General features: G+C 40.0%; 1 long non-coding RNA gene across 1 annotated transcript in view; it reads right to left on the bottom strand.

Annotated features, from left to right (window-relative positions):
- The window catches only part of LOC119841415, a 177,619-nt gene that overhangs the window by 5,259 nt on the left and 147,961 nt on the right, over positions 1-24,399 (bottom strand). The window contains exon 3 of the long non-coding RNA XR_006275084.1: positions 12,881-13,016. This is a non-coding gene — a long non-coding RNA (uncharacterized LOC119841415). The remainder of the gene's footprint in view (positions 1-12,880; positions 13,017-24,399) is intronic.

Here is a 24,399-nt window from a genome sequence, read left to right as displayed (position 1 = left end):
AGTTGTACTTAGTGAAATCCCCCCCTTCATATACAGTATGAGAGCCTTGGTCACCCCAAGCCTCTTATTTATGAGTGGGAGTGATGGTGTCTTTACTGTCAGCCTGAAAATCATATGTTAAAAAAATTGTCTTTATATGTTTTACTAATAATATTTTAGATGAAAAGTAAAGGAAATTTTCTGAGCTGAGGAAGTGATGCCATTTTTCTTTTTATGCTGATACAAAGTAATTACTTATTCAGTTAGGGTTGTATTCATTCCTGGAATTAGAACTGGACAGTAATTGTGCCCATAATAGTAAGTGTACTTTCCGATTGACTTTAGTTATTCTGTGATACATTCCATACAGTCACCCAAACACTTGTATATTGAGGAGGATTAGTTTTGTTCAGAATGAGCTTCTCTTATAGTACAAAAATAAAAATTAACATACAGTATTTCAGAAAAACTAAACATTACATTGCCTGCTGGAATGTCAGACTATAAAGTACAGAGGCTAATGAAAAAGTAAACTATAGGATGATTAATTTACAGCATTAAATTTACCCAGTTCAGAGACAACACTATAGATGAGACTGAGAAAGACTGTTAAAGAAGAAGAAATACTTTTTTATGGTGAAAACGAGAGGTTTATTTTCAAAGCTGCTGAGTTCCTGCAACTCTCTCTGATTTCACTGAGACACTGTAGACAGCTCAGCATCTCTGGAAAACAGAGCATGTCTTACCACAGCTTCTCATTGCATAAGTGGCAGTATGTTTTAAATGTATTGCTGCACAAAGGTGCTGGATTTACATTCCAGTAGTCCGCTTTTCATCAAATAGATTCAGTGCCAACAGAGACATTGTTATTGAATATGCTTAAACTTTTACTTCTAGACATTAGAGGATTATCTAGTTACCAAGTACATTTAGAGCCAAATTTTCAGACACTGGCCTCCATTTTAGCAATGCAGTTATTTGCACCCACTAGTTAGGTCACCCACAAAATGGAGGTCTGGCCAAGACTGGGCTGTAAATCGAAGCCTGAACCTCTTGGCCTCTTTCCTGATATCACCACAGGTGCCAATTAGTACTAATTGTGCTGGGTTTTTGACATGTTTCTAAGCAGTCACTTCTCTGCTAAGAATTGGATGCAACCTCCAACACACTGTGACTAGGCCTCCAAACACCTTTCAGACGATAATTCCTGATCACTAAACACATGGGCAGAATTTGATGACCTAGGTGAAATGCTATCCACCCCATTAACAATCCACTGGCACTTTCACTCTGGCCCTCATTTTTATTTCCTCTTCATAGCTCCTATTGCCACAGCAACCATCCTAGCAACCAAGGAAGATTGGACATGGCTTCCCATCAATGCAGGTCTTAGCAACGGCCAGCGGAGTCCACATTTCCCTCCATCTCATTTGTATCTGGTATTGTCCCTTATGATGTTACTACAATTTCTTGCTGTTCTTTTTTTGGTGATCATTCATCTTCCTTTTTAATGGAAAATGTGCCATGTGCAATTCTCATCTAGGCTTATTACACATGACTTCAATAGAAATGAAACACATGAAACAACTTGGAAATAGTGACTAATTAGACCCATGACACTTTAACCTTTGATAGGTCACAATGAGTGCCCAATGGGGCCGCACATTGTGGACATCTAAAAAGAGCAAAATAACAAAACAGAGATCTGCTTTGCAGGTCTAAAAGGGTATTCTCTCTCATAATCTAATGTCATTCTCAGCATCAAAGAGGCTTTATGATCATACCTTATCATACTCCTCAATTCTTCTAAATTTTGTGGCATTATCGCAGTGTTGCAATCCTTTCCCCTGCTATTATTTATTATTATAGTCATGCCTAAGGGCCAACCAAGAGTAAGGCCCCATTGTGCTGGGTGCTGTAAAAACACAGAGCAGTAAATGATCTCTGCCCAGAATGCTCACAGTCTAAATAGACAACTAAGACACAGAGTATTGGAAAGGGTAGAACACACAAGCAGAGTGAACTATGTGATGGTAGCAAATGTCATGGTGGTTGTACTAATTTTTGAGGGGGGGGAGGTTACTTAGGCAGGGATCAGCTAATAGGAAAGAAAAGGGCAGGCAAGGTAAGAGAAAAGCAATTCTCTCCCCACATTTCAATATAGGAAGGACGTTGGCAGAGGTCAGCTGCTGCACAGTGAGTATGCCAGTGCTTCCTCGTTTAAAACCTATCGTGGCATGTTTCAACAGCAGAAAAATATGTATTGCAACAGCAAGTATCTTATGGTTTGTAGCCAGTGCAACTGTTATGATTACATTACAGTGCTGGTGTCCCTTTTGTGGCTACAAATTTCAGAAGCGCCAAACCATGTTTCATACAGTTATCTGACTTTTTACAGGTAAAGCTGATTTTACTCATTTATGGCCTGATCCTGCAAACCTTCCATGCCTGGCTCCCTTGGTGGGAGTTCCCAGCATGGGCAGCACAAAGAAATAGATCCTTCATTTTAATTATTTGTTTGCTTATGATTTATATATAGTGGCCATTGTGCACTAAGGAGGAGATTTTCAAAGGCATATATGGAGTTAGAGACATCCCATTCCCATGGATTTCAGATTGAAAATTGGTGGGAATTGGGTGCCTAAATGCCCTTTGTACCTTTGCAAATCTCCTCACAGGTATTTCACAAACGAGATACCTGCCCAAGTTGCTTACAAAGCAGCCAGCTTACAGAAGGATGAGAGGGGCTGGGATGTAACAAAAAAGCCTGTATCTGAACGAAGGGGTGTTGTTTTGGTTCACTGACAGCCCTAAAAGCGACATATGTTTCAAGATGAAATAATTAGGTTTTTTTAAAAAAGTAAAAACAACACGAGACTGACTATCAGCAATTAAGTTGCAATGGAATTGTCCTTAGATTGCCATAATGTGCTGATGGTATTTTATGGGCACAGAATATGCCCGATAGTAACAGAGTCAATCACTGTGAGGAAAAGCCATGATCAGCATGAACAATGCAGGAACAAAATCAAATAACGATTCAACTCAGTCCATATAGTACCATGTTTATCTAGCTTTAGAGTTATTAACCCTCAATTTGCTTATACAGCTCCTGCTATCAGTGGAAAAGTCTGGGTAAAGATCAAGGCTAGGATGTAGTCTTACAGCTGAATAAACTAGGAGCCGAACTTGACCCTCAGTTTGGCCTTATCCATACAGAGCTCTGTGCCATACCCTACTGGTTACACGCCTTTGCACACATGTAAATGAGGGCTGCCTTTGGCCTTATATTATCCTTAAGGGCCCAATTCAGATCTGATGTAAAGGGGGCAACTCCAACAATTTAGGGGCATTTCAGCTAATTATACCTGGTCTGAATTAAGCCCCACATCTCTTCAAAATCCTATTGAAAAGGTTCACAAAAATCCTCATTTGCAATGCATACTGTAGTCTATAATCATAGTAAATCTGTAAACCAATGCACTGTGGCTGCCAAAGACCAATTTCAAAACTGGAAATATTACTTTTTTTTTCTCAAATGAAGCCTGAAGCAAAATGAGTTTCTTTGCCAGACACCTTCAAATCTCCAGGGATTAGCTTCCCAGACTGGCATAACCAGATGCTTTAAACATAGTTCTGAGTTGGCATTAAAGGTGTGGTCTCTGGCTTTCAATTTTGCACATTTAAAATCCTTCCCAATGCTGTCACAATTTCTGAGGCGACTTGTTGCTGGCCATTGTTCTGTTGCAATGGAAAACCTGTCCAGCGTCCTTCAACCACTAACCCTTGTTTCCATTGAGGTCATTTGTGGCTGAGGTGAGCACACTGCCAGAATAGCAAACTGTCACATAAGGAGCCCATCTAAGCTCAGGAGCTTCTTGTCGTATGACTGGTGTGGACGATGGCCTTTGCTGTGAGCCTGAACAGCACCATGGGGCTCACAATGAAGCGAGACCCTTGAAAACAGCAGAAAACCCTCACTGGCAGGGAACTCAGACTAAGCCACTGAGAGGACGAGTGGGAACATTCAGAATCAGATCCCAGTGTCATGTTTTCAGTGTGATTTCTGTAAAGGCATCTCTCCAAAAGCAGAGGAGAGGAGGCACATTATAAATTGAGTCCTCAGATAGGATCTTGAAGAATTCCCTTCCTCCACCCCCGAAAATCTGAAAGCCTGAATATTGGAAGGGAAAAATTCACATTAGTCATCAAGATGCTTCAAACTACTCTTTTAAATGCATTTCACTCAAAAAGCATGAGAAGAATTGAGGGCACAGATAAGGCATTTTAAGGCTCAGCGCATGTGCTATCCTTGCCCACGACACACAAAAAAAACACATCAAAGAAATGTAATGGTCTGTTCTCATTCATGCATATGAATTATTTACACAGAGATGCCATTAGTATTACAAGTTTCCTGCAAAAGACTTGTGTTTTGATGGCAGAATAGACCCCTAGATTAGGAGAAAAAGAGAGAAGGGAAATGAACAGAGCAACATATAACAAACTAAGGCTTAAGGGTTCATGGGATTTGCATTCCTGAAAGACGTGGGGATCCCACCCAGGCAAGCCTGCTGGCAGAAGGTGGGAACATACCCTGATTGATTAATCAGTTTGATCCTGCCTTATTCCACAAAACAAACCACTCAGCTTTTCAAGAATATTTTGCATTTTGTCTTTTTCAACAAGGGAGTATACCTGAGCCCTTGTCTACACTGGGGGGTGAAATCCTGGCTCCACAAAGGCAATGGGAATTTTGCCACTGACTTCATTAGGGGCAGGATTTCACTCCCAGTGTAGCTATTATTATTAATAACCGTGTCTATTATATTAACACCTTAACTAACACCGACAACAGACTCCAATAATCAAATGCAAAAAAGCTGTTACATTGATAGGGGGGTCGTTTTCTCCTCCGCAGCCCCATGTTTAACTTCTAAGTGGAGAGAGAGAGAAGATTCAGTACTTTAAAATATTAGCATCCAGGGGTCTTATTTTCAGAAGAGCAGGAGGCAAGGGCAGGTCCAGCTGCATGTCTAATTTGTTCATGTACAGCCAGATTCTGACAGTACCATATGCCACAAAAGGTCTGTCATGTCAGTGGCACTACTTGTGGAGTAGTGTTATTCAAAGTGAGTAAGGGTATGAGACTCTGATCATGTGGTCACACAAATGGTCATGTAGGTGCCAGCATTCATGCCAGGTTTTAAGCTTCACCCTTCAGTCATTCTGTGCCAGAGAAGTTCATAAAAGTGTAGTTAGAGTCTTCTACAATAGGAAAAGTATAGTTTTTTCCCCCAGTCTCCCATAACTCAAAAATATTTGAAGAAATCTTTCTCAATCGTGATTCTCACACACACTCCACTTTGGAGCGGAAACCAAACATGAAAAATGCCAGTTCCCAAAGACGCATGGTTTAGAAGGTTAGGCACATGTGAAAACCTAGGGTTGTAATGTTTTGCAACCCTCACGATAGCAGTTTTTTGATAGATAAGCAGAACATAATCAGCCAAATTCAGCAAGGATAACAGGGCTAACATTCTTACAAAAGGCTCCACATGATCTCTAATGAGCAGCATAAGTGACCAGCACCTCAGTTTTACAGCTCCTTGAAAAACAGCACCTCCAGCATCACAATACCCCATCACATCATGCCGGGGGCAATGGCTCTGTAGTAAGTCAAAGGGCAGAATGCTACTTACTGAATTACCAACACTACCTTCCTTCAGTACCTAGGTCATACTGAGAGCTTTCTTGTTCAAGTGCTGATTCAGACCTGCTTAGTTAGTGAAATCTGGTAAGACCATACAAGAAGAAGATATGACTGCAAGCCAAATCTTTGAAAAATTATCAAGAGATTTTGTCTTTCATCCCTTTTTGGAGGGAGGCTGAAGGAAGAGCATCTTAAATTCTTAAATAATATAATACAATATGGTTTTACCCCATCATCTTAGTAATATAAACACAGAAATGACAAATACATATCTAATTGCACAGCTATTTTGTGGTAAAATACTTCAAGCCTCTAATACTATGAAAAAAGAATTACTTTAGTTAGCGACTTTGGAACAATTATTTTCCTTAAAATTGGAAAATTGCTGAAATTACTCTTAATTATGAATTGCTCTCGTTGGGAGCAATACATATCACTGTCCCTCCTATCCATTTGGTTGAAGGGGGCAGGGAGTTAACTAATGGTAAATTCTGAGATGTGCTCTATCATTCGCAGCCAGATAGAATTAGTTCTTCAAGATCTCTTAATTTAAATCTGATTAGAATGCTTTTGTTCAATGCATTTGGAGAAAACAGCAGATGCAGGTGTGGGTGTATAGTTATGGAAACTATACGCCTTTTGTCAGGACACATGGTGATGTTATGTTCAATAAAGGTTTTAGCCAAGATTTTCAAAAATAGGAGCCTAACTTTTAGACAATAACATCCATATTTAGGCTCCCAAATAAGAAGCCTGTTTTTCAAAACGGATGAGTACCCAGCAGGCTCCCATTGAAGTCAATGAGGGCTCAGCACTTTTGAAAAATTGACCCCCCACTTATTTAGAAATTTAAATATGGATTTGGGAGTTTAATTTTAGGCTCCAGAGTTTTGAAAACCTTGGCATGAAATCCTGGCCTCACAGAAGTGAACAGCAAAATGCCCATTGACCCCAAGATATTTATGGAGATTAATTTGAAAAGACCACATTACTCCTGAGTGACAAAGCCCCATGTTACATATGCAGGCCTTCCCAAGTAAGTGCTAATAAAACCATTATACTACGTATTTTACAGAATAACTACAGGCATTTTAGAAGGGCTAGGGATGGTTCTAAATATGTTTATTGGTACTTTTTATTTTCATGTACAATACATTCCCATTTATCTGAATTTCCTTTATCTGAAAATCCTAGTTATCTGATCCACATGCCCCATGTAGCCCTATGTTAATCACTTTGAATAATTTCTCAGTGAGCCTCTTAGTGCTAATCAATACAAAGCTGTTGATTAGTGCCAATGGGCGCTAAGAGGCTAATTGAGAAGTTATTAGTGCTAAAGTAGGACTACATGGGGGATGCATTGTGGATTTGGATAACTATGATTTCTATATCAATGAAACAGCAACTCAAAATGGCACTTCTGTTTATCTGAACGCCTGGTTATTTGAAAGTGTCAGATGTCCCCCAGGCCATTTGGCTAAACAAGAGTATACTAGAATCTGTGCATTCTCATGTATAGGGGCCCCTACTCACTCCCACTGAAGCCAATGACAATTTTGTCTGTGTAAAGATCTCAGAACCAATCGCTATGCATACACAAAGTATTGTTTATAAGGAAACTGCAGTGTAGTGAAAATTACTATAATTAGACGGTTAGTTCCAAGGATCATGAGTTTTCCTACTGCACCTTCAGGGTTTCATGAAATATGTGTGTCCTCAGAAAGAGCTGTCAAAATAGACACCGTTTTAGTGACCCAAAGTCTCTCATTACATTTATCTTATCTCCCACCAAACACCTTTGAAGAAACATAATTACAGAAGTCAAAAGCATCAGAAGTGTTTTCTGATAGCAACCTAGTGATCTGTCCATACGATGGTGCGATATGGAGGTTTGATTGTGATGCAACAGGAGAAATTGTCCACCTTACAGTTGTGCCATCCAAATTACCAACAGTTAAAATTACTTCCTTTCAGTAATGGACACTGCTTCCCTGCTGCTCTGTAAAGATCTTAATCTCTTATCTGTGCTACTTCTACTTCCTAAGAAACTAGAGAGCAAAGAACCTGATTCATTTAGCATTTGGCTTTTGGTAGCAATCTCTGTTTACTGTATTTCTCCATAAGAGTCATCTGAAAAACATGCTTCACTGTACAGGAGCTGTGCAATGGAAGATAAATGTAAAATGATAGTGGCGTTGTTCAATGTGGTTTATCTTCTCCTCCACATCACTATTCTCGTTTCCCTCAGAGGTTTGTGAATGACCCATATTAACCCTTCCTGAGGAGTATGGAAAAGATGCATTTTGGAAATGAGATTGAGCTAGATCCTCAGCTGCTCCAGCACTCTGCTTAGTGCCGCTGAGGGAAGTGGCAAAGATCGGTCCATGCCCCCTTAGTTCATCATTATCCTAGGCATCACTGGGGATCATTTTGGCTCCTGACGTAATCTAGAGCATCCACAGGGCTGCTCTGAATTACACCCAATTGTAATGACACTCACAGGACTGTTCAGCAGGTGAGGCCTGTTGGAGCACAACAGCATCCCAATAATGGAGGCCTGGGAATGACATTAGTTCTTCACAGCCAGCGAATCCCAGTCCGATTGCTGAATCTTTTTTTTACCTGCTTTGAGCAGCCAAAATGCAAGTTGTCTTTTGTCAGCAGGACAGGCCTACACACATACATCATGTACGTGAAGCCTCGGAACATAAGGCCAAATTCACGACTGGCCAATGTCATTAATGTCAAGGACGATACACCTGCTTAGGCCAGCAGCAAGTCCCTTTTACATGAACAAGTGAATCACACCAACATGAACCTTGATTCTTTGGGGGAGATACACTATAGACAGAGCTTTAAATACACCTGGTTGCTTGAGCTCCTCTGCTTAAAATCACAGAGTGTCTCCTTCAGTTTCAGGAGGTGAGAACCAAAATGATATTTAGCCTCCAAACAAAACCTGGCATTTATTCATTTTCCAGAGCTTTCTTAATGCCAATTCTGTAATATTCTTCTTTCAGAGAAATGTTACTAATAGTAAAGACATTTCGTGAAGAGTTCTAAGATTTATACCAACTGGCAGTACACTCAATCTCTAATTGTTTTTTGGAACAATCATCATCTTATTCATTGCCAATCCTTTTCCCAAAATAATTTGAGCCATGCTATCCTGGTTTAATGTAGCTGTTGTACAAAGAATATATAAATATTCTACAGAAAGGGGTGTTAAACCCTAAAGCATCCAATTAAGAGGTAGATAATTAATTACTAGCGGTGAACAAAGACCATTCAGTAGCATAAGCTCTGACTTTGTCCAATTAATTTTATACCAAGACACTGAGGCGACTTTGTAAACAAGTTTAAGCAAAACATCGGAATGTCCTCAGCAGAGAAGGATATTTTATATTGTTTCAAATTGACTAAAGAAGTATTGTAACCCTTGAAGTTGCTTAGGTCCTGTGGGACTAGCCTGGGATTTCAAAGTCAAAATTAACTGCAGTTAGAGAATGATCAAGATCTTGAGTTATCTGGCTAAGATTGCAACATATCCTTGTTTTATTTATTTATTTATTTATTTACTTTATTAGAAAACTCAACCGGTCTGGCTGTATAGCAAATGCTGAATAACTATTTCTATCCTTGAAGTTCTAATATTTGAAAAAAATCTTGCAATCTAAAATCCTGTTTACCAAATCATGCTAGACTACTAATAATCATACGCGCTGACTCCATGGGTGCTCTGGGGCTGGAGCACTCATGGGAAAAAAATGATGGGTGCTGAGCATACACTGTCAGCCCCTTTACCAGAACCTCCCTCTCCCCACAGCGCCTTCTGCCCACCCGCATGCCCCACCAATCAGCATCTCCCACTCCTTCCCAGCACCTACTGCCTGCTCTGGATCAGCTGTTTCATGGCATCAGGAGGCATTGGGGGTAGGGAGGAGGAGCAAGGGCACAGTGCACTTGGGGGAGGAGCGGAACTGGGTGGGAAGAGGTGGGGTGGGGGCAGAGTGAGGGCCTTAGGGGGCGGGGCCTAGGCAGAGCTGGGGGGAGCACCCTCCAGCAGATTAGAAACTCAGCACCTATGCTAATGATACTTTTACCCATTTCTAATTATGACAAACTATTATTCTAGCAGACAGAACATACTGGTCCAAATCCAAATCTGATTTAAGCAGCTGCAATGGCTTACAAATGTTGAAATTTGGCCCATTTAATTTATGCTAGAATTAATTAAATAAAACACAAATACAAAAGTCAGATGTGAACTGTAACCATCTCAGAACATTTTGAGGGATTGATTTTCGAAGCTAGCGATACCCTTAGCTTGTGCCTATAAGTAGTGTGTGATTGTATTTCAAGTATTTATGCATGCAGATGGACAGTTGTATATCTAACTGGCCATTTGCCATGGATATGATCAATTGTGCATGTAAGATATGTGGAATTTACATACCTCTAAATTTGAAAATCAGGCCCCGAGTAAGTTCAATAAGTTCAAACACCCCTCAGAGACAGCACAGGTGAATTCAAAGGTGAGTTTAATATTAAATTTCAGCATTTATCCCAAATGTTTAGTATAGTCAAACTGTTATGCTCCATTTGGGTTACATATCTTTAATGGGACACTTTCCTGTAGTTGCTGCCCAGTGATATTTGGCCCCTTTGTATCCTCTTTTCAGCAGTGCAATTATAAAATTAATTCACAACATCTGGTTTCTGTTATGGTATAAACATGTCTCAAGAGTATTTGAGTGAGAGAGCCATGCAGCTGAGCAGTTCTGGAAGCCAAGCTACAAAGGAAAGGATTCACATTCCCTCAGAGATACCTCTGCACATGCAGCATTCAATCCTAAGTGACTGTGCTGGTGTTATTATGCAGTTGGGATTCTTTGCATGGGTTTATGGACATAATTTACTAAAGGAGAGAATGCACCCTCCCTGTAATGGAATGTTTCACGAGCACAAAATAACTTCTTTCCAGCCAACCTGGATTCCCCAGCATTCTGAGAGCAGTTGGAGATGGCACATTTAGCAAAATGAGAGTGTGTCGGAGAATTGCTGATGCTTGGTGTTGATGAGTGTGTGTGGAGGGAATGGTCTGTTTAAAATAAGGTCCTGTGGGACATCAGGGATTTATCAGTTGTGTGTGTTGGAGGGATGGCTCAATTTCTCCAACATAGCTTCCTAATTAGGACATCCACTCCCCATCCCAAATCCGTATCTTTAAATTGGCAAACAGGCACCTGAAATGGGCAACTTCATGTCAATTTAAGCATTGGCCAAAAGGTGTGAATGCCCTATTTAGGTTCTTATCTTTGGAAGCATGGGCTTCCATATGTGTATGAGGGGAAAGGGAAAGCTATAAGCCTATCCCATAAAATGTAGTGGTCACATCTACCTTGTCACCTCACTGGTTGCATAAGTGCTGCTAAGTCATTTCTCTTCGAGTGCAGTGTTGTTCCTTATTGTACATTCTATAGTGCTTTGTCTAGTCTAGGGTTTAAATGTTACAAGTAGAGCTAGTTGGGAAATGACTTTTTTGCAAGAAAAATTTAGATAAGAGGATTTTCTCTCTCTCTCTCTCTCTCGGTGTATATATATAAAGTATGAGTTCCCATACTTCAATGAAAACTGCAAATTTTTAACAAAACTAGATTTTTTTTTCTGCCAAAATTTCTCTTACTCCAAACCACCATATTTCAGTGAAAAAATGTGGGTGGATAATTTTCAATATCTCTAGTTATGTGTGATAGGGGAGATCCCATGCTATCCTCTTACCATGCTAGAGCACAACCCTGATAATTTCCTTAGACAAGTTTTATCAAACCAAAGCCTGAGATTTGATTTTGGTCACGTGGAAACCTACTTTAGTTTCCTAGACAAGGACAAGATCATTAGAACATCTCATTAATTCTACAAACCTTGGAGCAAATCTGCAACCATACCAATACAAAGTGCCAGTGAATAGTCCCACGATTTAAGTGCCATGCACTGGGAAATAGTAGCTGTTTATATTTCAAAACAAAAAGAGAACAGGAATTAATCTCTTTCATATTCTTATCATCCTAAGTGAGTGCTGACAGGTAGGATGTAAACATAAACATATGCAAAAAAGTGTGTAGGTTTTAATTAAGTGAACCTGACTGAAAAAATAATTGGGATGAAAGTTATTCTTAGCAACTGCGTTCTGTTGTTTGATTAGCATGAACACTTGTTTACCATTTTGTGACTACAGTTTGCTTGAGTTTCAGTTATTTAGAGATGAGCACAAGCAGCGGTGTGAGTCTTGCCAATCAGTCAAGGCCCAGGTGTCTCTTGCTCTAAGATATCAATAAACTCTGGTTTGATTCTCTCAGTGGAGTTTTGTTTCACTAGATTGCACTGGTGTATCTACTAAATCCCATTCTTGGATGAAACCATTGAGAGAGCTCCTTCAGTGTCAGATTTTTTCCTCTGTTACATGTCCCTTGCTAATTATAGAATTATCTGAAGGGTTTTTTAAGTGATAATGACTGTAAAACACAGTTCAATGGTGCAATTACATTTCCTCTCTCTAAGTGAGGCTTTAAGTGAGGCTAAAGATTAACTGATTTTGTCTTAACATGCCAGTTAACTAATTTCCAACTGATAATTTAACTAGTGTAAAATAGGTAACACAAAATTGCCATTATAAGCATTTTTCTGCAGTAAGAACATCGAGAGCAAAAGAGAGTAGAAATAATCAGACCTTAGATTCCTTCACAGATGATTTGGATTTGGATTGGATCAATTGGCATAATGGCTAGTGTAGATTATAAAAACATATTACATTATTTTTCATACTCTGTAACTTACAAATAAACAAAATTATATGCACTGTTTTCTCTTAAGGAATGATTTACGTACTAATTTCATCTTCAAATTGTTTTCAAGCAATTTTTCTGGATTATCCTCCCATAACAGCCAGGGAACAATGCTAGATAAAGCATCAGATAGAGAAACTGCTGCTCTGGCTAAGGAATGACCAGATAGGTATGAAAAGTATTCATATAATCACAGTGGTCATGGATTTGTGCCTAGACTGGGATGCACTTTTCATTTGCAAGCAGGCAACTAGCTGTGTGTGTGCAAAAGAAGTAGGCATTTCCATACGTATTTAGATACTGACAATCAAACCCTGGTTATGCAATCTTTTTCCCCACCTACCTGAGTCAAATTCCTTTACTGTGCCAGGTGGCAGTGAATGGGTGGAGAGTCAGACCACGGGATCGTTCAAGGGGATGTATCCAGAACTGATGAGTATGTGTCTATGGAAGGAGTTCCGGCAATGGACAGAGGTTTTCTGTTAAACAGAAAGAAGAGAGTAAAAAATGGTGATGTGCCTCTCCCTGAATTTAACAAGAAGATCCATTCTCAGTGGGCTAACATTATTATAATCACTATGTACATCATGTTATACATCACATGGCACTGGCATAGATATTACATCTCCCTAGCTTTTCAACCTGTCTGCCTTGGATCAAGCCCCCAGCCTTTAAGAGCTCCCATGGCTGCATGTTCTGTGGCACTGACTGAACCAGTTTAGACAAACAAAAGGGCTGGGTCTACACTATCACTTACTTTGGTGGAGTGTAGAATAAGCCACCTCCCTGAGCGACATAATTTACACCGACATAAGAGCCAATGTGGACAGCGCTATGTTGGTAGGAGAGCTTCTGCCGCCATCATAGCTTCACCAGACATACTACAGTGGTGCAGCTACACTAATGTAGCACCTCTAGTGTAGACTAGCCCTTATTCATTAAGTCTCACATGTCCCTGGATGACAGATAGGATCTCTACCCCTATTTTACTAAGGCATTTGCTCAATGTCGCACAGCAAATCAGGGGTAGAAACAGAACCCAAGAGTCCTCATTCCCAAGCCTCCTGTGCTAACCATTAGACCTCACTACTCTTTTCTTGAAAAGTTTTCACAGCCAAATAGGAGCATATTTTTGTTATCAAGGATGTTGATTGGCACCTGATTTTGTATATAATTTGGCTGTAAAGCAAGTGCCAGTCACACAATATCCAAGTTATTTCTCTGCTTTCAGAATAGGGCAGCAAACTGTACTACCCCAGGCATGTAACTGTGGGAAAATATAAACTTTTTATGATAACTATTAATTCATGCCAAACTTGATTCCAACTCACAATATTAAACAAAGAAGAAAGACAACTCTGCTCCCATATATTTCATTGTGTATGGCTTGTTCTATTGGTGAGCAGCATATGGCACTGTAGGGATCTACTGATATAGTTTTGAAATAGATTAGACAGCACTTTCTATTTTTGTATCTTGAAAAAAATGCTTAGTACAGGTGGGAATTATCACAAATATAACACAAGGGGCAAAACTGTGACTGGCTGGGCAAGGAGATTGGGAATGGCAGCCGGGGAGGAAAGAATGGGAGCCAGTAGGTGTGGGAGGACTGAGATCGGAGGAGGAGCTGGAAAGGGAGGAGCTTGGGACTGAGAACCTGTGGGGGAGAAGAAGGAGGGGAGGAAGCAGGGAGACAGATCTGATGAGGATCTGGGAGACAGGGGAAGAACTGGGACTGGCTGAACACAGAAACTGGGATCAGGAGTCGGGGGTTGATACTGAGATTGGATGAGGAGTCTGGAAGAGAGACTGGGATTGGAAACCAGTGTGGGAATAGGAAATGGAAGGTGGGAGTGAATGAAAGCAAGGGTGGGAGACTGACAGAGATTGGATAAGGAGCCGGATGGGGGAACTGTGACTGGCGGGGTAAAGAGATGGGGGACAAAGAGCTAGGAGGAAGGAATTAGGAAAGGTTGGGTAAAGAGACTGGAACTGGGATGAGAAGTCTGAGGAGTGGATATGGGGACTGACTAGCTGAGCGGAATTGGACTGAGATGAGAAGCTAGGGGTGGAAAAGAGAGATGACCAGGACAGGAATAGGTTGGAGGTCATGCTTATCTATATACCAGTAATATCAGTTACTCCATTAGCTCAAGTGGCAGAGGTCTGTGCTATGGATCTAAAGGTTTCAACCCTGCTGGTGAACCACATGGATGTCACTATGATCCCATATGATAGAATTTCTGTTTTTCATTTTGCTTTTTTAATAACCTACAAAATTACACCCAAAAACCCAACATTAAAATAATATTATTAAAGTTGCAAAGTCAAGCATGCAAAAATTAGGAAATGCCAGAATTAAAGTTGCCTGTGCAACCTTGATTTGGCCCCTTTGTGCATATGCATTATGGTACACTGTTTAATTACGTACTATTTTTGTCTCATGCAGTGCACAGGATGGACCTACTCTGGGGCTGAATCAGGATTCAGTAGTGTAGACGAGTGCTGTCTGTAGGACTCCTGTCCCATTTGTTGCACAAGTGGGAAGGTGTGTTGTGAATGAGGCAAGGGAATGCAGAAAGATAGAGGATGGACTCAGAATTAAAGCAATTGAATGCTACCCTGGAAAATAGGATTCTATCCCTGCCTCTTCCACAGAGTTCCTATGTGATGCCAAGCAAGTCACTTAAACCCAGCTTGGCATAGGTGGTCACTAACAGTTTATTCTTCATTTTTGGGGTACCTGACTTAAAACTCAGGTGCTGACAACTTGCAACTGCAGCTGACATCGCTAGGAGCTTTGCTTTAATATATAAAGTACTATGTGATGCCAAGTACTCTGAAAAATCAGGTCTTCAGTGTCTCAGATGGGCACCCAAAATTAGTGGATGGTTTGGATCTTAGTTTCTCTGTGCCTCAGCACCCCAAAAGCAAAATGGGGGCAGTGCCAAACTCTCACCTCACAGGGATGTTGCAAAAATAAATTCATTCACATTTGTGAACTTCTCAGCTGTTGTAGAGATGTGTGCCATAGAATTTCCCATGGGGAAATTAATAATTCTGTCTTTAGAGCACGGTTTGACTAGCATGCAGTAAATAAGGCCTAGAACCATACATTGAATAATGAGGATAAGACAAAATACTGACTAGCTGCTCATTAAGTAAGCACTGTCCATCCTGTGCCCTGAATGAAGGCCCTGTGGAAAAATAATATGTGATCTTGTAAGTAAAGACTATCGTAATGCGTACACACAAGGAATGCTGAATTAAGAGTTGCACAGACAACCTTAATTCTGGCATTTCCTAGATCTTAAGAGCTTGATTTTGCAACTTTAATAATGTTAATTCAATGCAGTTTTATGTAACATTATATATATACTACTGAAAGCCAAAATGCTTTTCCTACTCACCTGCCACAGTCTGGATATGCCTAAGTAACTGGAAAATATTTTTATACAGCTAAATGAAGTCCCTCAAGTATTTTGGCTGAGGAATTTGTGCACTCCCAGGCTAGTGAGTGTTCTTTGCATTAATCAGTGCACTGACCCTTGATCTCAAACAATGCAACTACTGTCAGGCATACACCTTGCTTTCTGAAATTGCTTGTGAATACTTAATAAAAGCTAATAGGCTATCTATGACTCAGTGAAAAGTCAATCTGTTTTCATTTGTGTCTGTTTGCATTTACCATAAGTCCTGATCCTAAAGTTGATCTATCTATATTGTTATAAGGTTGCCCATCGCTTTCCATGAAAATTAAAAACACACAAAAAGAAGTTAACACAGTCGTTGTGTATGCAAAATTCCTAATGAGTTCAGTAGAAGTTTTGCTTGTGCCAGGAGGATGGCAGGATTGGGCTTTAAGTGTTGATTATTAACAGGGTCTTAATTTTTAGATTGCTCTGAAACAATCATGCTGATTCTCTAAAACCCAAGATTTATCTGCTTTGCACAATCGAACATTTGAATGACCTCCTGCAAGCATAGATTTTTATCAACAAACTATTCCCTATATTTGCAGGAGTTTTACTGATACATTTCATCTAGACAGATGTGAAAAGCAGATAATGAGTTGGACATTGTGGTGTTATTATCAATGCATCATTGTTTTTAATTGATTAATCAGATAAGGAGGACTAGGGGTGGTTTTATAATAAATGGTAATTTTCTTCCTCTCTCACATGCATATGTTGTAGGAAGCAATAGACCACAGAAAATGGCTACCCCCTTTGATTTTACTGCAGATCTGGCCACAGGAAATGTTGCACTTTTGGATCAAGCAGGATAAACAGCAGGAGCTTCCTCTTTTTGTGAAATCATCTTTCAGCAGCACCCCTCCCCAGGAAAATAGGTTTTCCACTTTACATAATGTTGCAGCAGCAGTGGTAAGAAGTGGTTTGTTCCTAAGTTTTTCTGGGTAGGTTATGAACTTTACGGCTCTGACCACAGATCAGTTATTTACCATAACAGGAAAGATGAGACCTAAGATATTTCCTAACCTTCTTTGCAGATCACAGAGGAGCAAGCCAACAAACATTAACGCCTCATATTCAACTGACAATGATTCCTCAGAAATATTTATTCTGCTTTTTGAATATTTGGTTAAATACAACAGTAATTTTAAAAAACATCTAGCAGCAAATCTATAAGCACAGTTTCCTTTAGTTTCCTATCAAACCAAAGCAATGAAATAGATGAGTATACTCACTCAAAGATAAGAATGCATGCAGGGGGGGAAAAAAAGTTTGTTATAAGAGACAAAAAACTAAATTAGCTATTTGCAAATGTGAGATTTTTCACTATAATGATTCTGGCACCATGCATTTAATATAGAATCTATCCTTACATTAAATAAAAATTTTACACACAAAACACTCTTTTGAAATGTCCCTGGGTGCAAAGTAACTTTTCTTATCCAATGCAAAATTTCCCTCAACACTGGGAGTCTGGAAACACTGCACTCCAGTGATAGATTTAGTATATTTTTAAGTGCAGTAGACAATGAATAACTGCATTAAAGTGTGATCCGAATTTGCAAGGCTATATGACTAAATGCACATTATTTAGATTGCTCAAGTTACTGTACCACATACCTAAAGTGCAGAGTATTACATACATACAGCCAGATTGCAGCATTTAACCACAGGCCCGCACTGTGCTGGTGCAGAGCTGTGCATCCCAGAGGAGGTGTGACAATAGCCACTGGAGTCAGTGTCACATAACAGGGTTACTAACCTCTGTGACCCTAAGGTGATGGGGCCAGTAAATGAAGTGCAATCTCTTACCAGCACTCCTGTACGTCAGATGTTTAATACTGGAGGGATTGTGCCTCAGGAGCCTAAATCCTTTCCCCTGCTGCCTGTTTGGCAGGGCAAGTGCTCAGTTTGCCTGCTGTGTTTCAATATGGTTGTTTCTTACATGGCTGCACCCAGGATGAAAGATGGCAAAGCCTGGCCTGCTGGCCACTTCAAAGTTAATAGGAGAGGGAGGCTCAGTGTTGCAAGCCTTCGGGACCCATGAAGTTACCCTAAAGTATGTGAAGGAAGAACCTTGACACCTGTCTTCAATTAAATGGGGAATCTATTCAGAGGGCACAAGTGAGGCAAAAGTAGGGTGATCAGATAGAAACTGTGAAAAAACAGAACAGGGGAGGGAGGGGATAATAGGCTATAAGAAATAACTATAAGAAAAACTTCCCCAAAAAAGGGACTGTCCCTTTAAAAATGGGACATCTGGTCACCCTAGGCAAAGGTCACTGGTATCATTTACAGAAGGGCCTGATCTCAAGGCCACTGAAGTCAATGGAGTCTTTCCATTGACTTCAATGACCTTTGGATCTAACCCCAAGTGAGCTGTTTCTGGGTTCACTCTGAGATTAGCTGGGAGCTTTTGAGTTCATATTAATCTGAACCCCAAGCAAAGGCTAGTAGGTGTAAACCTCAAACCCACACAAAATAAGCCTTCCAGTTTGAACATAATGAAACTTGTGCAAAACAAAAATTGGGCGAAGAACAGCCTTAAAGCTGGGTGTAAACCAAGCAGTGGCATTGACATGGCTCTGTACATTAACCTATACGCAGGTTCCTATTGCTATATTTTTTGCTCTATTATGGACTTTGTGCCCAATCCAGGATGGACTTCCCAGCCATTTCTTCACTGGGAACATCATCAAGAATAGCGTGTGCAATTAGCACTAGATGGGAATCTTTGACTAGATTCCCAACAGATCCAGCAATGCATACCAAATAAGTTCAACATTTGCAGATAAAGAAATGGGCACATTATCAATCTACTAATAAACTTTGTGCCTCATTCCTTCAGCCAAAGCAAGTCATGCAGGCTGTGTCTTTCCTGCTGTGTTTAGAAATCCATTGGTAACTTTTTTTTTAAAGAAGCAATTAAATTTAAATTCACTTATTACTGAGCCTAAATTTCCCTTGCACCAAAGTGTCTGACTTATTTCTAAGCACCTGAAAGCCATCCAGATTAGTTCTTTAAAAGGGAATATATCTTTCTCCATTACCATCTCTCCTTAACTGAGACCCCTCTTTGTAGGGAGCAATGTACCTATAGTATGTGCAGCATTGGCAAAGGAAAGGTGAACTTGTCATTTGAAAAGAATGTGCAATTAAACCTCCAGAGCTGTGGCTAAATTGAAACGAAAGAGGTGGCGGATGGGGCTTGCCTGGATGCCCCAGGCACTGCTGATATTCTAAAATATAGCAGCAATCTGCACAGGGAGTTTGGCTATTTCAACAAGGAGTCTCATTTTAGTGCGGTTGCTCTTGTGGAAACTCACCCCACTCTCCTCAGCTTGATTATGCCTCTGTACATACAACATTAATGAATCACAGCTGACATCTCTGGGGCTCTGCCTCTTTGAAGTTATTTGTCTCACCCCCTAACATGCCTGGTCAAAGGAAAAAATGAGGATTTAAAGGGCTCCAACACACACGGATATTGCGAGGCATCATTAGTTAATGTGTGTAACTGAAGATAACTATAATCTAAGTAATGTTATTGTTATCATTGATGCCATTGTCACTTTTTTGGGAGGTGGGGGGTGTTTTGGTTTTGAGCAGTGCTGAGATGCCACAGTGGTCAGAGGCATAAAGAGGGAGAAAATAAATACACAGCAGGATATAATAAATAAGCCATCCTAGGGATTCCTTCCTTTGGGCTTCCCAAAGCCTCCTGTCTACACTGTGTGTCTGTCTTGCTTGGGTTACATTCTGCAGGCCAGAAACTTTCTGTATTTTGTATCTTATACTGTGGCAGGTACATTATTGATGAATATTCATTATATGTCAGGTTTCAGAGTAGCAGCCGTGTTAGTCTGTATTCGCAAAAAGAAAAGGAGTACTTGTGGCACCTTAGAGACTAACAAATTTATTTGAGCATAAGCTTTCGTGAGCTACAGCTCACTTCATCGGATGCATCTGATGAAGTGAGCTGTAGCTCACGAAAGCTTATGCTCAAATAAATTTGTTAGTCTCTCAGATTCATTATATGTGTTTACACTGCTTAGGGCAGCAAAGTCTTCGGGCTTTTCTACACTCACAGCGGTGCAGCTGTAGCGCATCAGTGAAGCTGACGGGCAGGCTTCTCCCATTGGCATAGGTAATCCACTTCCCCCAGAAGCTCCCTGTTTACAGCGCTGTCTATACCAGGCATTAGGTCAGTGTATCTACGTCACTCAGGAGCATGGATTTCCCACACCACTGAGCGATGGAATTATACCAACCTAAGTTCCTGGTGTCAACCAACCTTCATGTGTGTTTGAAAAACACTTGGGCTTATGAGTGCCCCTAAATCATTTTTGAAAATGGAATTTTAGGCTCCTAAGTCACTTGGTTGCTTTTGAAAATTTGACCTTTAAAGTAATGTAGGTGGCTACTGCAATCTAAATAATAATAAAGACAAAAATTAAAGCACTACATAGACCCCACGTACTCTGGCCACTGAGAATGAAAGCATTCGACCACACAGTGCTTTTTTTGATATTACCAATGAACTGCTGAGTTCATGTCAACAAATAGTGAGGGGTTAGACTTACGAGATTCTTCTAGTACTTTAGATTTAGGGACTCAAACACAGCAGATAGGAATCTAAGGGCATATTGAAATAATGAGACTCATTTGTTGTTTTAAACTATCAGATATCTGATAACATTCAAATAGGCCCAGTCTGCAGGAGTGCAGAGGCCCCTTGCTCTCAGTGTATTTAGGTAGGTTCTTATATTGGTGCCCAGTATCATAATATCCAAGTGGCTGGGGGCTCCACTCCAGTCTGACCAGTCCTGAGGATGATGATTGTGCAGGAGATGGAATGAATCAATAAGTATCAGAGGGGTAGCCATGTTAGTCTGTATCCACAAAAACAACGAGGAGTCCGGTGGCACCTTAAAGACTGACAGATTTATTTGGTCATAAGCTTTTGTGGGTCAAAAAAACCATTTCTTCAGATGCATGGAGTGAAAATTATAGACACAGGCATAAATATATATTGGTACATGAAGAGAAGGGAGTTACCTTACAAGTGGAGAACCGATGGTGAAGGCCAATTTAGTCAGGGTGGATGTAGTCCATTCCCAATAATTTTAGGTGTAGGCTGACCTCTCCTCTAGTACCTTTTCCTTAGAGAGGGGAGTCTTTGGCCCAGTGGGTCCCCAACCTTCCTGACACTCCAGTGCTGAGTAGATTAGGAGGACACTGACCTCTATCATGGTTTTCTTATCAGTAGGACTGGGTGACATATTTGGGTTGAAACTTTTTTTTTATGATGATGATGATGATTAAAAATGTAGATTTAGGTTGACTGAAACATTTTGCAAATCCATGTTGATTTCACTGAATTATTTCAGTTTAAAATAAACTAAAAAAATTGTGAAAAAAAATCAAAATGGTTCAATTTGACATTTTTGAACTGAAATCGTTCAGTTTTCAGTTCAAAACAGCTTTTTCTTTTAAAACTTCCTTCAATTTTATTTTAAACGGTTAAAAAAAGCATGAAACTGAAACAGAGCATTTTGTTTCAGGCTCACACAAAACATATTGTTTGACCCCAAACGATGGGAGTGTTTTTTTTATTTTCCAGAACTGCCGCAGAACTAAAAGATTGGTTATTCTCATGGCTCCGTTAGTCAACTCGGGAGAGCTTGCCCCCTAAATATGGACACTGGGGGACTCTACATCCTCTTGACATCCTTCCCCCCATGCCCCTCTGTTATGTGCTGTGTCTACACTATGAGCTAGCTAGGGGTGTGATTCCCCTGCTTGGGTTCACATTGTCATGGAGCTAGTGTAGCATAGTAGCAGCATCAGAGGAACAGTTGGGCCATGCCAGGTACAGACCCACCAGTTTCAGGCAGGTTTGTACTCAGCATGGCTCTGCCACACCTCTGCTGCTGCTACCGGTGTTACCATGGCTATTATGCTCGCATGGGCTCTATGAGATCTAATGTGATATGTGGACACAAGCAGGGGAATCACAGCGCTAGCTCAGAGCATAGACAGCCTTATACACTGGGGGGGGAACAATGGTGGTGGTGGTGATGATGGTGGGAGAGGAGGACCGGTCTCTGTGGGATTCGCTCCAGGTTCTCTTAGCACAGAGGCAGGGCTGGGCTGGAGAGCTGTGGTTGGGCTGTGCATCCAGACAGCAGTGGAGTCAGGAGATGTCTTAAACATGTATAATATTATTGTGATTACCAGCACTAAAATACATTCCATTTTTGACTCCTAATAGCTGTGAAAAAAAATCCAGCTATTTTATGATTATTAGGCCCCCAGGAGTTCCCACTGCAAATCACTGACAAGCCCCTGTCACGGAGTACAGATAATTTTTTGTCCAGCGGTAGAGTTTGGCTGACACTTTTATTATGCTCCTGAGCCAAACAATCAACAGTGTTTTGAGGCCAGATAACTCTCCAGTTGTACATCTATATGTGCTTTACGGTACATCTGTAAACAATAGTGAAAGCCTTCACAGGAAATTAGATTTGCTGATTTCAGCTTTGAGAGGGCTGGGCAAATTAACTTTATGATTTAGTACTAATCTTTACCTGACAAATTCTTCATTTCTACATTCAAAATGTAGTTAGGGCTTGATCCAATGCCTATTGAAATCAGTGGACAAGTTCCCATTGATTTCAGTAGGCTTTGGATCAGACCCTTAAAACAGTTGCACTAAATTCAAACTTGATTTAAGTGGGTAAAACTTGACTACCTTTATTGCTATTTAAATGAAGTCTGAATCTGGCCCATTCTGAATAGAAACTGTTGGAACTGTTAAATAGGCTTAAATCATTTGTCACAAGCTCATCTCTGTCCATAAACCAATTGCAAATGTCTCTAATTTAGACATTATTTTGGAATATTTCTCAAATTTACTCAATATTCAGATTGTTTGTGAATTTCTTCAGCAAATAATTCTTGCTCTGTAGATTTCTCATAAAGAATTTACTCAAAATATTCTACATTCATCAGTCATGCTGTGGTGATGATTAACCTCAGTCATGATGTGTTGTTTTGTTGCCTCATTGGATGATTTATTTCAGAGTAGCAGCCGTGTTAGTCTGTATTCATAAAAAGAAAGGGCGTACTTGTGGCACCTTAGAGACTAACAAATTTATTAGAGCATAAGCTTTCGTGAGCTACAGCTCACTTCATCGGATGCATTCAGTGGAAAATATAGTGGGAAGATTTTATATACATGGAGAACATGAAACATTGTTTCATTATAAAAAATCTCCCCATTATATTTTCCACTGTACGCATCCGATGAAGTGAGCTGTAGCTTACGAAAGCTTATGCTGGATGATTTATGAAACTAAAGAAAATTCACAATCTCAGATTCAAAATTCACACTATCATTGATTACTTACATGACTTGAAATATGCTTTCTGGGAATAATCAAACATTCAACCATGTTTTGCCATGAGTAGCCATGCCAAAAAACCCCCTAATTCACTAGAATATTGATGGAACATAAATACAAAAAGGGCATGAACATTGTCAACAGGAAATTTGTTTTAAAATAAAAACAAATATTGTGAACATTTTTATATGCAGTGTTCACCCAGCATATAAAGCTGTATCAGGAATCTAATAGAGAGGATTCTTTGTTTCTCAGTTTTTAGGAGTATTATTTCCATTTGAATTCACGTCTGCATATTTCAACTCAAATAACCTCTGAGGTACGGCCAGGTAACTTCTCTGAGGTATGCAAGCTGGCGAGATTTGTTGCATCATGTACGGGCCTTTTTCTTTTCCTTTTATGGTTTTTAGTTTCCATCTTAACTCCAGCCTTGTGGATAAAAAAAGCTGTGTAAATAATGAGGGTTTGTTCTCATTAGAAGTTATCTTTTCCATCTTTCCTTATGCAAATAAATCTCCCATTGACAGCACATGAATAGGCATTGTAGAATTGGGCCCTTATAATAACATTAACATAATACTTAACCCTGATCTACACACAAACTTTCATTAGGTTAATTAAATCAGCGCAAATGCCTAATGGACACACTTAGTTCAGTTTGAGTGATTTATTCAAATGGTTTACCTTTAACCTGTTCCTGACTGATTTAAGCTAAACTCAAATAAGCCTGCTTTAAACCTAAATAAGAGAAGTCTCACAATTGTTTGCACAAGTTTAACTAAATCAGTTTAATAATACACTTTAAGTTAAACAGGTGGAACTTTGCATGTAAACAATCCTTTTTACAGCTCATTTCACTTTCAAAGCACTGTTCAAATGTAAAAATTGTTTATATGTATCTTAATAGCACAAAACCCCTGCATTTTACTGCCAGGGGGAGCTCCCTAATCCTGATTGGATCATTTGGGCTTTACCTCACTACA

Source organism: Dermochelys coriacea, chromosome 12 (genome assembly GCF_009764565.3).
Source record: "Dermochelys coriacea isolate rDerCor1 chromosome 12, rDerCor1.pri.v4, whole genome shotgun sequence".
Taxonomy (NCBI): Eukaryota; Metazoa; Chordata; order Testudines; family Dermochelyidae; genus Dermochelys; species Dermochelys coriacea.
The sequence above is the reverse complement of the archived record's forward strand: the minus strand, read 5'-3'. Positions and strand labels throughout refer to the sequence as shown.